Genomic DNA, 16,248 nt, shown 5'->3' on the forward strand with positions numbered 1-16,248 from the left:
TGTGCACTTGTACCTTGGTTTGCTTGCGATTGCAGCGCAGGGTAAGATAAGTAGCTGTGTCATTAGCAGGGCAAAATCTCACTCTCTTACACAAGGTCGTTCATTTACCCTGATTCTAGAGCTTGTGTTTCTGCTATCTCAAACCTTGATGGTTAAGTAGTTGTGTATCAGGGAGAATGAGAAGCAAGATTTATTGTGTTTAGGCTTTTAAATGTTCATTGTTCAAACATTACATATTTCCTATTCATTTATTTTTGTGTAAGTCAATCTAGAATTGATAGTCCTCTGCCAATTTCACTCCTTGATAATGTAAAAACTTGACTGCCTTTTCCACCGAGAGCAGAAACACTCTTACCACCACCTTACTGTATTTCAGTGTTTGCCATTACCTGTCTTAGTGGGCTTTCATCTTAACGTTTTCTTCCCCTTTTCAGACACAGACACACCTACAAATAGATGCATAACAAAGACTTTGATGCCTTCAAAAAATATCAGTACATTTGTCCTCAAAGAAAACTTACTTTTCACAAGAGGTGAAAAGTTGCAAAAAAAATCGTCTTAATAAATAGCTGCCATATAATAGACTCTGACAGACAATGTTCTTGTTTTTGGCAAAAAGAAATGGAATTTTTGATTTCAATTCGTCGTCTTTTGTTGTGGTGACTTCTTGTGGGAAATGTACTGCATTTCCTCTTTGGAATTTAATGTGCCTTGCTTTTAATAAGCAAGGGAAGTCAAGACCAGGGCTGGTGCACAGTGCCAACATGTAATATGTTATTGATTGGTCAGCCTGTAATATGACCCCTAAGCGGTGGAGCAGATGGCAGCCGACTTGGACCCATGGGTGAGATGCAGCTAATGGTCTGCCCTCTATAAAAGGTTGAATTCTTCATTTGTAGAAACACACACCATGATATTTTTACTCCAAAGTACACCATATTGCCCACAAATGCAATCTTGCAAAATCTACTGTAACTTGTGTAAATTAATTCATAAGAGAGAGATTCTTCGAAAAGAGAGGGCCTGAAGAGGTGAGCCAAAAGAAGAAAACATGAAAGGGATATTCCTGCTGTTCCTGTTAATGTTTGCTGAGCAATGAAGATTAGAGTTTTTAGAATGTTTGAAGGTGAAGTAAACAATAGGGTGAAGCAAAATTGGCCTCGGGAGAAATAAACAGAAGGAAAGGAAAGATTTTGGAGGATCAAGCGACAAGTGGATGTTTAGAGTTGTGTGCAGTGGGATCCAGACAGCAAATTGATTATAGAGCAGAAACACTAATCCGCTGTCTGAGCCCCATATCGCTGCCGTAGACAGAGCATCCCCAGCGGACGTCAGTCCTGCACCCACATGCATCTTCTTGGACTTGCTCATCAATAGGAACCCCTGCCTTTGCCCTAACCTCTGAACATAGGTTGTCCATGCCAGCCAAGATTTGTTTTCCTCTCAATATAAATCTTTTTTTTTTCTTCTCCTTCCTTCCGCTCAGCCATTTCACAGTTGAACCTTAATGTGATGCATTGCAAATCCCTTTTCCTTCCACTCCTTGCCTTTAATCTGCACACCTACCGTGCAGACTTTGTCCCTGCATGTTTTGGATTTCACATATGTTTGTTTCCATGTTCCATATAAATGTTTGTAATAGGCAAGCCTGAACAAAATTTGTCATGTAGAGCCATTACAGTGTATTCTGGATGGATGGATGGATGGATGGATGGATGGATGGACAGATGGATGGATGGATGGTGTCATAATGTTTCCTAATTTTTGAACCCACATGCAGAGTCAAACAGACAACCAGGAAAAAGTTTAGAGAGTTTATTGCGTAGGTACGGGTTTTCACTTTGACAGGTCCAAGGTGAAAGTGGCTGGCGCGTCTGGATTTCTGCAGCACAGGAAGACTGGTTAGTTGAGTTCTGGTTATGGCGGTAATGTCAGCTGCGGCTGAATAGTCCGTTCTTACTTGAGGGGTAGTGTTCTGAGCAAAGGAAGGAAGGNGGAGATGGTGCGGGTGGAGAGGCTGCTGTGGAGGGCGGACAGGTAGGTTCCGGACCCCGTGGAGGAGGCGTGTGGGGACGACTGCCGACCAGGAGATCCGAAGAAGAGGGGTAGCTGGGGAGGAGGCACACACAAAGAATCACTAGGTTTGTCACAACAGAGAAAGCACAAGGGAATCTAGCTTAGGCCTGAAGTACCATTACTGGCTAACGCTCTGGCGCTGAAGTGTCGGCAGCTCTCCACTCATATACTCCTCCACAGCTGATGGGATGAGCCACAGGTGTGCTGAGTCCCAGTACCTTGGTCACGCCCCCAGGAAGACTCAGCCTCTGCCCTCCCTCTGGTGGAAAAACCCCAAAAAACCAGCCCAGCTCCAGATCCCAACAGTAGGGATTGTATTTAAAAGAACAAGATAATTTTTTCAATAACAAGCATCACTCAGTCTAGAAATTAAGTACACATCTAGTATTTTGGCTCTTTTTCTCGCATACCTCCTCATGCTTTGTGCTTTTTTTTTTGATCCACTAATATGATATTTATTTGATTTCCCATTTTACTGTCTGAGTCCTCAGTGATCAGGCAGTCATTGCATGTCAGGACTCACAATGGTATTTTAGGTAGAGAAGAGTACTTTAAAACTGTCTACATATTAATAAGTACAAAAGGTACAAAAGGCTTTACTTCCACAAAAACACTTCAGTACCTGAACACCACATCCATGGTGTATCATGATTAAAAAATGGATGCAAATATAGATAACAGTTAGAGGCAGAAAAAACATGCATGTGAATAGATTATTTTCTATAAATTTAAATTAGTTTTAGGTAAACATGGAGAAGGGTAATATAGCCTTTTGACCTCTGTCTCAACATGCTTTAACTTTGGATTTGGCAGAACTTCCCCAATGTTTGTCTTATCACCCTAAAAACCACTCTTTGGTTCATTATCCTTACTATCAAACGGCAACATTTTAAGCTGAGCTGTCTAGAAACTGTTCATTGTTGTTATTCTTCCTAATAATAAAATAAATAAAAGGCATTGCTTACGTGAGTAATAAAATTGCCAGCATTTTGATGTGCAGCAAACAAATGAATCTTTTTTTTTACTTCATAATACAGCATGTGTAATCATTAGCTGAGGTGAGAGAAAAAGTGTTGTGGAGGCTGAATTTCTGAACTACTAATCAAAATGCTTGTGCTCACAATTAGCATGGAAGAGAGAGCAGTGCAGAAATATTAAACCCTGACTATGACCGTGAGAGATTATTTAGCTTTATTTTTCCTCTGTTCTGGTGCAGCCCCAAGCCTTCAATTAAAAAGCAGGGACGTTTTTTTTTATTTTTGCTAGGAAGTATTTAAATGGGGTATTATTAGAGATGCAGCTCGTCATTTCTGTTTCGCTCTCTCTTATGTCATGCCCTGTTCTTCTCAGCAAACAATATGAAGAATAGTCAAGAATATGAGATGAGAAAAAGACTTGTCCTTTATAAAAGAAATTGCGACACTTGTTGGTTTTCATTGATTGCCTATTCTTTCTTAGTTGTTGAGTCATTATGTAACAAGACCCATGATTACTTACATGCCTCTCATCAGGAATTGTAAAAGCTTACTTAATAAAATTTCCACCATTTGTGCTGTGCGCTTCTCTAAAACCCATTAGCAAACCATCTTATCTCTGCTTTTCTTTTTAGGCTGCAATAATAGGAGTGGATTATCTATCCTATACAAAGAGTAGTTTTTTTTCCATTTGTCTGGCTGTACAATGCATGGATTTTACTCTAATGACAACTTGCTTTTAGTTGAAGGTACATTTAGATTCGGTGTTTGGTTTCTTCAGTCTGACAGGTAAGTCAAGTAAGAAAGGAAAGATCCTTTGTTAGATATAAATGGCTTGATATAATAAAAATAAAAGGTACTTTTTTACACTATAAAGCACAAAGTTAGGAATATTGATTTTTATACAGAAAACATATTTTACATTTCTGCCAAGTGAGGACATGGTTTATGTTACATTGTGAAATTTTATTATCTGATCTGGAAACTTGGACATCTCTGGCATCCAAAATGCTGAAATATATGCATTGTACAACCTTTTAAATAACTTATGATGCTATTCAGATGTGGTTTGGTATGAATGGCTTTGATTATATTAGCAAGACAATCCCAAACCCCATTTGGCTTGAAAAATGAAATGGCTTAATAGCCAAAAGTTCAACTGCTAAACTGGCCTTTCTGCAGTCATATTATTAAAATGGCTTTTTCCCCGACCTGTCAACCACAAAAAACATCCACAAATCACTACACTTTGTTTATCCTTAAAGCAAGATCAAAGGCAGAAGCATGAAACCATTAGTTTTGTTTCTTAGCAATATCATGCAAAAATCACTAAAGTAATTAGTCATTATATATCACCCCATTCAGTTTTTAAATATGATATGATCTACTAAAAAGTCTGCTCAGCTGAATGAGGTTTAGCAGACAGAGGAATTCATAAAATAAACTATGGAAGAAACAAAAACAGAATGCTACAGATTGAAAGAGGGGAAATTTTTAATGGCGAGATGCAAATGAAGCCAATAAAACTTACTGTAGTGCAAAGAAAGTTGTTGTTTCAGTTGTTTCTAAAAGCACAGGATTTCCCAAAAGAGTTATGAACAAAAAATATCAACTAATCATGAGACTTGATTTTTATATTAGCTCAATCGCAAACCAACTCATCTGTTTATGTATAAGAACAAAAAAAAAAAACTGTGACAGATTTGCTTCAATTGAGGACTATACAGCCCATAAATCATCTTTTGTAATTATACAAAATAAATTACATGCTGGGAAGCGTGGACTTCTTATAGTGATGTCCCTCATTGGTTCTTTGAGTCACAACTCCACTGTTGCTCCCTTTCATTTTTCTTTGATTTCAGGATTAACTAGAGAATCAGTTTTCAGTAGGGAAGATGTCTGTCCCCCTGAGTGAAGGCTGAGGACCACCCAGTGCCATGGTGTGCATTCACATGAACACACAAACCAAGAAAGGAAGGCTTATAGGGAAGCAGAGCGTGATCTTAGAGACACAGCTTATCTGTCTGAGCTTCTTGCCCTTCACTGGGTCAAATTGATGTGTTAAGTGAAGCAAGAACATGTCTGCCGAAAGTGGCCAGAGGACATATGATGGAGCTCAGAGATGAAGACATGGAGAAGGGGAGTTGCATTTTCTCTAATGAAAAATTTACATCATCTCCTCGAATAGACGCCACCATAGGTTTTTGTCATTTTTAAGTCATTCTTTCTGGCTGCCTTTCTGTTCAGCTATCTTTGTGAGAGACAGTTGGCATTTTGAGTTGAGTGAGAGCATCAGTACCTTCATTTTCCCCACCATTCTCTGGGATGGTGTTTAAAAAAAAAGATGGTGGTTGGTTATTTATCTCAAGGTAAGGGGTAGTGAATAAATGGACTCTAAAATCTAGTCCTAAATACTGTGTCCCATGCACCTAATTATTCATTTGAAAGGTTTTTTTTCTGACATGCATGTTTTCACTTTCCTGTTTGTTTAAATAATTGTGAGACCAAGCTGCTTGTTATGACCATTCTAAGCTTTCTTTTAACATTCCCTCACTCTCGATCTGTCTCTTTGTCTCTTTCCGTTGCCTTGGCCCCCTCTCTTCTCCTCAGGCCATCACCATTCCACGGTGGAGATTCGGAGGTTCCAAACGAATGCAAGGCACACACACACACAAACCAAACTGACAAATGGAGAGACTTGCATTTAGATGATAAGAGACTTAGGCATGCATAATTCATGCCACAAGCGCATTGTTCGCCTAATTTTTAAGACGTTGTTTATTTGTGTTTGAGGGTGTTGGCACATGTGCATGTGTGTTTCATGAATACTGTCAGCATTGTAGCATAAATGTAAAATAGTGGATTTAATTTCCTTAAACATGTCGGGAGAAAAAATAGGAGGTACTGACGATTAAAAGTAAATAAGTGGGCACACTTTTTTTATGCTTCTTTTGTGATAATTATTGGTCATTGTAAGTTTCCCGTGAATATATTTAGAATATAAACGAGCTAATTTTTGTAAGAAAAATGTTGTTGTCTGGATGGGTGTAGCATTGCCCATCTATTATACTTTGCATTCCTAATCTTCCAGATGGCATAGCAAAGTAGCAGTTTCTCAAACCTGTTTTTCAATAAGATCCTGATATTGTAGTCAAGTTCGGTCAATACATCATCAGTTTGTTTATTTGCTTTGTTGGCAGTGTGTCTAATCATCAGAACAATTTCAAACAAAAAGAAAAAAAAATCTAATGCATTAGCTTTTAGAAATTTGAAAGTGTGATGTAGAGAGAGAGGTGTTATTAAAATTTTCAAAGATCTTCATGAATACATTTACAATTTTGATACCCTTTTTGTGCTCGTTAGTCTATAGGGAGTAAATGTAAAACTTCTTTCTCGAGTCTGAATTAGGATAGGAAAAAAAGAAAATGAAAGATTATAACTGTTTACTGGCTATTGCCCCTTATTTTAGTAAATTGATCCAACATATCGAGTGAAAGAACAGGGGCAAAACCAAGCTTTATATTAATGACAACAAAACAATTCTGTCCCCATATTAATCTAGAAGTTGCCTCTACATTTGTTCATCACAGTCTGCCAAATAACACCTGCCTTTAACACCCACAACCAAACAATTTTCAAAGAGTTATATTGTGTATGGTGGTGTAATAAATCAATAACAGCTGAATTTATGGCGAACCTAAAAGCACATTAACAATTCCCATCTTGTTTTGGGTTTCTAATTATTAATATGTTGGAAACGAAGGGAAGGGGCAATGATGTGTTTAATAAAGATGGTAACATAGTAGTATATAAAACTGTAGAAAAACCAAGACCACTGAACACTCTGTTGAAGTGCCAAGAATCATGATCTACGCAACCATTAAAATGCAAAAGAAAAGAGAGAGATTTATTCATAGCAGACCCTATAGCTATGAATGTATTTGTGACGGAGTCGCTACAGTAGGGATTGCAGCCTGATCAGTTTGATCTGAAGGATTTTGAAATGTTGAGGCCTGGTAGATATTTGTTGTTGTTTAATTCCTGAAGTATAGCCTTGTAAGGATGTGGCGTGGTGTATAAGAAAAGTTCTGTACTGATCTGCTGTGATAGATGGATATGAGGACTCAATCGGTATAATGTGTGTGTGTGTGTGTGTGTGTGTGTGTGTGTGTGTGTGTGTGTGTGTGAGAGCGATTCCAGAGAGAACGGTCTGCATTAAGAGTGTGAGATGCATTTGAGTCTATAGTGTGCAACAATCCAGTTATTGCTGTGTTTGTGCTGATGCTCTGAGCTCCTAATGCCTATGGATATTACATTGTTAATCCATGTGTAGAAACTGCAAATCTCTCCCACAAACTTTTTCTGGCTTTTCCTTTGCTGTGCGCATGCACTAAAGTGTGTTTAGATCTCTGCAAAAGAACCTTTAATTTATTAGAAATTATTTCCTGTGGCCAGCCTTAAAGACAAAACAAGAATAAAACCAGTTTTCTAACAGGGTGTGCCACAGGATGCTTAAAATATAGATATTTGCTGAGCTTTGCCTTTAAGTGTGACACAGACTCAATTTCACTGAAAGTAAGAAGTTGTTATAATTTTTGCGGTTTATATTTTTCAAATCAGATTAGTGCTTTTAGAGGAACTTTGTAAATTCTGCGTGTTAACATCAGTTTGCTGTGATGTCTAATAATGTAGCCACGTAAGATGCAAAACTGCAGCAGACTAGAATGGTAAAGGGATAATTGTTTTGGTGATTTTCAGCAATGAAACTGAGCCGTGGTAGGGTGTAACCAGACCGAGATGAGATGAGCAGAAGGTGTAGCCTGTAGAGATGTATTTCCACTTCATCGAGGCAGATGTGAGGTGACTGCTGAAGAGAAAAGTGAAAAATGACAGGGGGGCTGAAAACAGGGAAACCGAGGTAAGCTTTCTGAGCAGGTTAGCAATACAGAGAGGACAGCTATGAAAAATGAAAGAAAGCATGGTAAATAATATTTCAGAGGGGTGCAGTGCACAAGACAGCGCAACAATAGGTTAGTCCAGTAACTTCAACCAGTATGAGCATTTTATCTCCCGCACTGGTCCATATTTTATAGTATCTACTTCAATAAATATCTTCCTGATAACCTTGTGCTGTACAGCCCAGTGTTGAACATCACACTAAGTCACTTGTAATGAGAAACCACTTTTTTTTCCCCTTTCAGGTCTGCTTCCTTTCAGTGTCTTTAACTGTAAATTGAGTCTGAACGTGTCATTTTTGTCACATCATAAAACGTGTTGATCTGGTTTTATCTACTTTAATATACATGAACAGAAAAGGTTTTGTGCTGTGGCTTATTTTTTTTTCTAGCCTTATTTTTTCTCTGTATGCACTTATTAAAAAAAAAACCCTCATTCAGACATCTCTAGTTGTCCTGTCACATTGATCACATTGTCATAGAAGCCTCTGCTGTCTGTGTGCTCTGTTAAGATAAAGGCTGTGAGAAATTAGTTTCAGAGAAAGAAAATAAATTCAAATGTGTCAACAACGACTCGCGCGCCCCTTCTGAAAATAGATTTGTCTGGAATAAGTTTGAATGTGGCTTCCAAAGTGTATTTATGCACATGCAAATATTTATAAAAGAAGAAAGGGGCAAAAATAAACAACAAAGCGAGAAGGTGTTTGTGGAGATTCAGGCCCAAGCAGGAGCTAGATATCTGAATGAAAAACGTGCATTTGCATATTCTCCTCACATGTCCATCAAATGTCAAAGCACATTTAGCAAAATGCTGCAGCAGTAATGATATGACCTTCTATGTCAGATTATGTTATTAATGAGCAATGTTTTGCAGTCAGATGAGGCTGTTTCTGTGGGGTATTGTGCTGTCAGACTTCTTCAGCTTGCTTGTTTAGCAACAGTAAAACACGGTTTTTAAAGTTAAACAAATGGTGTGAATCGGTTACAAAAACTGAAGATTGAACAATGATGTTAAAGGTCTAAATTGGCTTAGTTAGGTTCATTCTAAGGACAGCTTATAAGTTATGGAGACACTTTCCAAACCAAAAACTTTGTGTCACAATTTAAAAGTCCAGAGTTTACAGAAGTCATTAGGCTTTTATTGGTGGGGATCATCTGTTTTAAAGTTTTGCTTGAAAATGTAGGTATTTCAGTCTGGATCTATAAAGTTGACCGACTGATAGACTAAATTGCTGACATTACTGTCACTAAAGTCATACTGAAATAGTGGTGGTAGCATTAATTATGTCCTTTTCAGACCGCCAAGCTCTTATTTAATCAGTAAGTACATTCCAGCATTCTTTCATTTGGTATTTTTGAACAGCACAGTCAATTTAGCATGAATATGTTAACATTATGGGTTGGAAAATGTCAGTTTTGTGAAGAAAATTATTTCCTCCAGAAACTGACAATCAGCCAGCTGATAACAAATCTTCTGGGCATGTGGCAGAGTGTTGCCAGATTTTCTTTGCTTTTGATAAAACATTATTTAGCCTTGCTACGACTGAAGTGATATGTTCTAAGAGGCAATTAGAGTTCCATCTTCTCCTGACTTTGTGTCAGAAAAGTGTACCAATTTCTAAACCATGAAAAATACTTCATCTCCAACCACTTTGCATTTTCTCTCGGCTCACATGCGCATTCTTCCCCTCAGTGTTTTATCCATGCTCTAGATTGTCACATTGGATCTGTTGAGACTTCACCTTGCACAACATCATGCATGCAACACTCACACACACTGTAAAAGCTCTCTAATGATGTCACACTGTGCGTAGACATTCATTATTCATTCTTAAACCACATAAAAATCAAAACAAGTGCTTGCATATACCAGGTAATTAGAGGGGAAAACGAAAAGCGTAAGGGAACTATCTTTTTGTTCTGACAGGAAGCTGCGTTCATGCACTGATGCTTTCCTCGTGCAGTCTGACCTATGGCCCCTTTAACTAGCCACACACACCTGCATAGCACAGTGTTAGCCTTTAGGTGGGATTGCAGGTCTAATTTCAGCACAGTGGAGATGAAGAAAGATGATAATGGCAGACTGAACCAAGGGGCAATGAATCAGTGCCTTATAAAACCATTGCTCTAGGTTTGAACTGTCAACACAGAATCAGCAGTCTCTCCCTCTCTCACACACACTGACACCCACACACACACACGTCATTGGAAAATAGTTCCCTTCCACAACTGGAGTTGGCAACATTGCCACAACATGTACACCACTGGGACTCTTTTCACTTTGTCCTTCTGATCAGTTCCTCTGAAAGTTGGGGGAGAAAGCAGCCTCATGACAACTGCCACCACGTAGATTTAGAGTATTGGGGAGAGAAATATGAGAAAATAGTTGGAATTTAACGACACCAGGTCTCTAATGGGAGACTTAAGATGCACTTCACAAAATTCCCTTATTCTAGCAATGTTCTCTGAAGGTAGAAATATGATAGAAATATTAATAGTTTTTTTTGTTGTCGTTGTTTGTGTTAGGATCTGGGTTTTTATTTTGGCTTCATGTTTCAGTTTGAGTTTATTGTTTGTTATTTAGTAGTCTCTTCCCTGTGCCTCAGCCACCATTCACTTCTCCTCAGTTACTCTCTCCCAGTCACTTTCCCACACTTTCGCCTCCTTCCACCCCGATCTTGACAGAGGCTGGTTCATTCTGTCAAGATCGGGGTGGAAGGAGGCGAACCCAGTATGCAGACTCATGACGGAAAAATAAACTAATTTATTAGAAATTAAAGGCAAACCAAAACAAAGGCTGTCGTGGCAGCAAAACCTAAACTAAATACAAAAACATTAACTAACTAAACAAAACCTGAACAGACCTGAGATGAATTAAAGGGAGACAACGAGGCACAAGCAAAAAAGGACAGCACATCAGGGAGACAAGAGTATGACAATGAACCAGCAGGGAACTGTGGAAAGTGACTGGGTTTTAAAGGCAGAGGGTGATTAGTGGAAGTGGGCACAGGTGAGATGATTAAGGAGCTAGAGGCAGGTGTAGATGGGTGAGAATGGGGAGGAGAGAGAGTAACTGAGGAGAAGTGAATGGTGGCTGAGGCACAGGGAAGAGACTACTAAATAACAAACAATAAACTCAAACTGAAACATGAAGACAAAATAAAAACCCAGATCCTAACAGTTTGTTTTATTAAGATTTCTCCTAATTGCTCATTTGCACTTTATTATTTGACCATCAGTTATTTAAAAAAATATATATATTTTTTTTGTTATTCTATTAATAGGCATGTTTTAAAGATGAACTGTTGCCTTTTACTTTTCTAACAGCACAGATAAAAATCCACTTCTCGCAAATTGGCAGTCATCTGATTTGGTTTTTATTTATTTATTTTTTAATGCAATTGCTTCCAGTTTCTTGATGATGGAATATCCAATAGGGGATGTCACCTCCCAGAAAAGGCAGGCTTTTATGACTGATCTTTTACAGGATGCATTAGTACACATAAAAGTTTATTAGTCAGGCTGCACCGGGGAGCCTTTAAGCCCCTTGTCTCTATTTCACTGTGTTGCAATGTGAAATCCAACTGTGCTTCTTCTGCTGGAGCAAAACAACTAATGTCAGTTTGGGGAAATAAAGCTCACACGCAGTTTGTGAAGCTCCATCTGTAAGGTCTAATAATTCCTGTGAATTGCAGCAAAGTTTGTATTGCAGATTTTTAGACTGACTTTGTGGTTGAGATTATTGCGAGGAAAGCCTTTTTATTCCATAGTACGAGGAAAAAGCAGGGGGACGGATGGATGAGGCATATCGTACTTTTATCTTTCTGTCTTGGTGTCCTTCACACTGAGGGCCTGGATGACAGCGCTTGGATGCAGGGGAGGGGGAGTTTTCATGTGGCAGAAGGCTTTGCCTAATAGCCAGTCTGTTCTCCAGCTCAGTCTGTTTCTCTTTGTCATGCACACACACACACACACACACATTTTCTGTCTTTTCCTCCTCTTCTCTGGCCAACTGCACCCATGACATCCCTCCATCTCTAACAGGAAGTGTGTAGGCTGAGGAGTCAGTATTATTGTGGGGCATAAACGGGCTTTTAAATTTAAATTTTCTCCGGAGGAATCCAAATTCCCGGACAGCATGTCGGGGTACCTGAGTTGTCTCTGATTAAGTAGGCGTCAGTACTCTGCTGTTAGAGAAGGGGGTTGTTTGAAGAAGGCAACAGGGGCAGCTCTGCCAGCCTGCCAAATGTGTGGGCGCTGCTGTGACCAGTCAGTCTTCATAATGGCTGTCTGCCCCTGGGACTGAGCCAGCTCAGTGCCCACATGACAGACTGGGAAAATCAGACAAGGCGGTACTACCTTCACTAACCCTATGGAAATGACAGAGGAAGGGAGTGAATGGCATTAGGAGCATGAGTAAGTGTTGTAAGAAACAGAATGAATAAGCAGATTGTTTAAATGTGTCTCAAAGAAGATTGTAAGGTACAGAAATTAAACAAAGAATTTAACCTGCAGCCAAGTTAGTCAACAATTTAGATGAGGAAGAAAATATACAAGAGATGTTGGGTGAAAGGTATTACAGGGACAGTATTAACTTTCACTCTTCGTTACCTCTGTGCTGATTTTATGTGATGTGAAAAGAAGAGATATAATTTATCTCTGTGCTTCTCTCTCCCTTTCTTACCCTTTTGAACTTGGGAATTAGACTTCAAAGGAGTATTAGATCAAAATGAAATTTCAATTTACACTAAACATGTAGCCCGTGTTTAATGTTTGAGGGTTGTTTTTTTTCAATTATTAAGAAAAAGGAAGTTTTTACTGTAATGAATCACTTATCCCTGGGACTTGTCTAGGTAAGCAACCTTCTCCTGTTTTCTCCTGCAATTATGTAAATGTACTCATTGCAAAAACGGTTTTTGAAAATCTAATTTACTCCCTCAAATAAGCATAAACAATATAAAGGTTTTTGATATAAAATAAATCTCCTTTGTATTGGCTAATATCACAATTGTACTTGTGATAAACAAGATTAAATAATGATTTAAGTACATTAGAGAGTTGCATTAAATTAAGTAAAAGACTATTAGCATCAAGAGTGAGACAAAAATTCTAAGCTGCAGCTGCTATGGCATTCTTGTGAACCTTTAATGCTTCAAAGACTTGGTGGAAAAAAATGTGTAAAGCTTATGTGGAAAAAAAATCCTTTCTTTGCATCATTTCCCATGTAAGAGTATTCTTTCTGACTTATGAACACAAAACACAGCAAAACAGCACCATAAAGGGTTAAATGGATTTACAGACAACCTTTTCTACTTTTTAACCCAAAATTTGTTTGGTTTGGTTTTCCATCACCTCTTGTCAGCTAATCAAGAATATTTATGATTGTTAGATGTGAAAAAAAGGTATACTAAGTGAATAAGCCTTCTGCATTCTAAAAACAAAGGAGCGCCAGATGGAAGCAGTGGAAAATATTACATGTTTGGACAGAACGCTGTCTGAGCTGCAACTAAATCACTCGTAGGCGTAATTTGTGCATATTTGTTTGACTGATAATGAGTAAAAAAACACGGACTAGATAATGTAGCTTATTGTTGTAGATAAAATCAAAGAGAGCACTTTTATTTATTTATTCATTTAATCTTCCAGACACAGTTCAGATGTTAACAACGTTAAACATATAATATGTTGATGTAATTAAACTGGTTTTTCAATATGTTATAGAAAGGCACCAGAGCGTTCATTCAGATATGACGTAACCCTTTTCATTTACCAGCAGATGAAATGAAAGCAGTCTGAAGAGAGGCTGGCCCTCTCTGACTCTCATCAAACATAATTATGAACATCACAAAAAGATCTCCACTTCATTATCGAAAAGTATCAGATCTCATCAGAAGACAAAGTTGCATTAGAAAATCTTCCAAAGTTTGATTGATGTACAAGAATATATCCAAACCTGTTCTTGAACATATAATTGGTGTAGCAAAGGCCGTAGAGGGGCCAAGGCAAAATGAACAGGACATTAGTTAGTCTAAATCTGCTTTGCAAAATTTTTCTTTTTTTTTTCTTTTAGTTATTCTCATAGTTGTTTGTTTAATTGAAAGTAAAAAAATGTTTTATTTTGTGCAAATGTGCTTTTTGCTTTTTGTTGTTGTTGTTGTTAATTGATCCCTCGTTTTGACCAGTTTTATAGAATCTTGGTGGTTCCTTGGCAAACAGTTTCTTTTTATCCAATATAACAGACAGCATCATTCTCTAATAAACTGATCCTCAGGTTTTTATGCATACGACTGGGTTAATTATAGTCTTTCACTAAGCATTTTCTTTAAATTACCAGAGCTGCTAGGCAAGTCATATTTTATCACAGTGAGACATTTACCATGTTAAATGTCTGTTGATTTTCTTTGTAGATTTTCTTTTTCTTTTTAGTGTGTTTTGAAAATGCACGTAGAAGTCAAATATCACTAAATGATCTAGTGTGCCCTTAAAAGGATTCAACGTCTTGTTAGCCAACTACATCCAAAGTATCTGTTCTCCTTTTCTCTTTGTTATTCATTGGGGAAGCATAAAAGTGATTCCATTTCCTTGTCTATGCTCTCCTTTAAGACATCTCCTTAATGTCATTTATTGCCATGTAATTTGTGACCTTTAGTGTAATGGCTGTAGAAAATGCGAGTGAACACTTCTTTGCTCAAAAGAGGGTAATATTCAAAGTGATTGTTGACTGCTGGCAGATTAAAAGCCCCCTTGATAGAGAAAAGCTTTTAGGGATGAATTTGTCACATGGCCCTAAAGCAAGTGACAATGGGTATACTTTTCTTCATGTTTTGGTCAATTTTATAGTTACATTTATTGAGCAGCTTTATTATTGGGATACCTGGGATTGCTATGGTTCTCCTCAATTAATTCCTCAATTGCCCTTGTGCCCTGAGAAAATGTAAAATCACTAAATTAGCCAATGTAAGATAGAACCTTTACGGTTGTTTAATGCTCTTATCTAAATGGCTCTGCTTTAATTCCTTTGCATGATTAGCAGCAGGTACCTGTGTCAAAGGGGGCAAGATTTTTGTTTATGAAGGGCCGAGGTATTCATGAAACTACTTACACCTGCTGCAACACAGACAAAGATATGACTATTCAGATTGGATGAGCATCAGCACACTGCTTTATTCTGCATCACTGACATTTTACGCCTCACTGCGCACTGACTCTGCACATGAGAAAGCATCCTTAGCAAAAAAACACGTATAATGCATTGCATATGTATTGCCTGCACGCAGTCTTTGATTGGAGGGGTTAAAACCAAATTTTATAATGCATTCCTTAGAAATAATCCTGAACATGAACAGAAGTTTGATTGGGCTTTGCTTGGGGTGGTAGATCTGGTGGATGATGAAATGGATCTATCTTTGCCTCTCCCATTTTGGTGTGATGAATTGGCTGTGGTGCCCACAGAGGGTCATATTAAACATCCACTAGGTCTCTGTCCCATATACCATGATGCATTGCATGTTGTTGTGCTTTGTCTTCTTTCCCTCCTCAGTGAACTGATTAAGCCTTTTGAAAGGTGTAGAGACACCAAAGAGGGTTACATTATTTTTCAAAAGAAAGTCTTGATAAAAATATTGCTATAAAAAAGACAAATTGTACTTCTTTGTGGTGTTTATCCAGTCTGTTTATAACTGCTCCTATGCAATAACACAATTTTGTTTCTATTGAAACAGTGCTTATTTACATGTATAACTAGGTGGAAATTGCATATTATCAGACTGAAATGTCTGATATTTTGGTCTTAAATAAACTGATTTAAAGGGATTACGTAAATGAAAAGCAGACAGAGGCCAAGAACAGACTGATGGGGTACACCACTAGTCAGCTGAGCTGCTGAGGAGCTGAAGTTATTCTGATTGGCAGAAAATGTTCTGTTGGAGAGGTATAAATGTAAAAACAGAGTGACAGTCCTTAATTCTGATGCAAATTCTTAATGATCCTGGAAGATGCTGTGTTTAATGATGTCCAAAAAGATACTTGTATCTATTTTATATATTATGTCCTCTCCAGATCCCTTAGACTTGTTGATAATTTGCTTTTAATCGTCCCGAAGTCCAGGCTGGTCCACAGAGGTGATCCTGTCTTTAGTTGTCCCGAGGTCCAGGCTGATCCACAGAGGTGATCCTGTCTTTAGTTGTCCCGAGGTCCAGGCTGATCCACAGAGGTGATTGGGTCTTTAGTTGTCCCGAGGTCCA

General features: G+C 38.2%; 1 protein-coding gene across 1 annotated transcript in view; it reads left to right on the top strand.

The window, feature by feature from the left end:
- The window catches only part of trim44 (tripartite motif containing 44), a 46,592-nt gene that overhangs the window by 21,505 nt on the left and 8,839 nt on the right, over nt 1–16,248 (top strand). The window lies entirely within an intron of this gene.

The sequence above is a fragment of the Kryptolebias marmoratus genome, linkage group LG11 (genome assembly GCF_001649575.2).
Source record: "Kryptolebias marmoratus isolate JLee-2015 linkage group LG11, ASM164957v2, whole genome shotgun sequence".
Classification (NCBI taxonomy): Eukaryota; Metazoa; Chordata; class Actinopteri; order Cyprinodontiformes; family Rivulidae; genus Kryptolebias; species Kryptolebias marmoratus.